Raw genomic sequence first — 1,281 nt, 5'->3', positions numbered from 1 at the left:
ATTATGGGATAATTCTTCAAATTCTTCAGGGCAATTATTAATCTGAATGAATATTGTATGTATTATTATTATTATGCAAATTTCTAAGGGTCGCTTATCATTTACGAAATAAGCTTATTATTTAGAATATTAATATTTCTTAATCAAAATATTTTTTTTTCATGATTTGAAAGATGTCTGAATTATCCAATTGAATAATTTTTATTGGAGATAATTCGTTGTATTAAAATAAACATTATTATTGCAGTTGATATAATAATGCTTCTGTTTGATATAATAATCAAAATATTTTTTAAAAAATACAGCAATCAATTCTTATTAACTCCTTTTCAATGAAAATGAAATTTTTATGCAACAACATTATGTTTTCTCAATTTGAACTTCATTTTCATCGATCTATTTTAAGAAATAAAAAATAATTTTTAACAATATTTTTTATGGAAAACATTTTTGGCTTTTTTCAGAAAAGAATAATTCTCAATACAGATTTTTGCATGAGGAGCAGAATGACAAAATTTTTGTCAATATTTTGATGTTAACCTATCTATTACACACAAAAAAACATAAAGAAAATTATCAAAATTGAAAAATGAAAAGCTAATGAAATAAGAAAAATTTCTTTTGCATAAAAGAAGGAATAAGCAACTTCAAGTTTCTCCAAAATTTGAACAAAACAAATGTCTGTAATTTTTGTTTTATAAAAGAGATATGGTATGTCTGATGTAGATCTATCTCAATAAAAATAAACCAATTACTCCTTCCTTATTGAACATCACTGAAAATCTAATCATGATGAACCCCTAAGAATATCAGCAATAATCATCGATCTTTATCTTATTATCATTGCCTATTCCAACTTATTAAACAAGACAATAACAACCTTCAGATACACTAAAATCGAAATATTTGATTGTTCTTAATTTAGATGGATCTGTAGCTGACATACCATGTCTCTTATAAATATAAAGAAAAATATAACTTTTTTTTTAATATATGGGATTTTCAAAAACAAATGAAGTTTGCTAAGTTGTCTTTTTGTAAAAAATGAGATGTTTGTTAATTCAAGAAATTTACCCAGTAATTATTTTCGAAATATTAACTCATTTGTGACGTTTTGTCATTTTGTCTTTCTTTTTTTTTTGAAAAACTTCTTTTGTGTAATATTAAAATGAAAATGAAAATCGAATATTTTCATCTTGTTTTCAATCTTTCTCACAAAAATTCACCAACCAGAAAACGACTGCTTGAAAATGTTTTAATAACCGGATATGTGAATTTTAG

Source organism: Monocercomonoides exilis (genome assembly GCF_001643675.1).
Source record: "Monocercomonoides exilis strain PA203 chromosome Unknown scaffold2-2631571, whole genome shotgun sequence".
Lineage (NCBI taxonomy): Eukaryota > Preaxostyla > Oxymonadida > Polymastigidae > Monocercomonoides > Monocercomonoides exilis.
Note: the sequence above shows the minus strand (reverse complement) of the source record.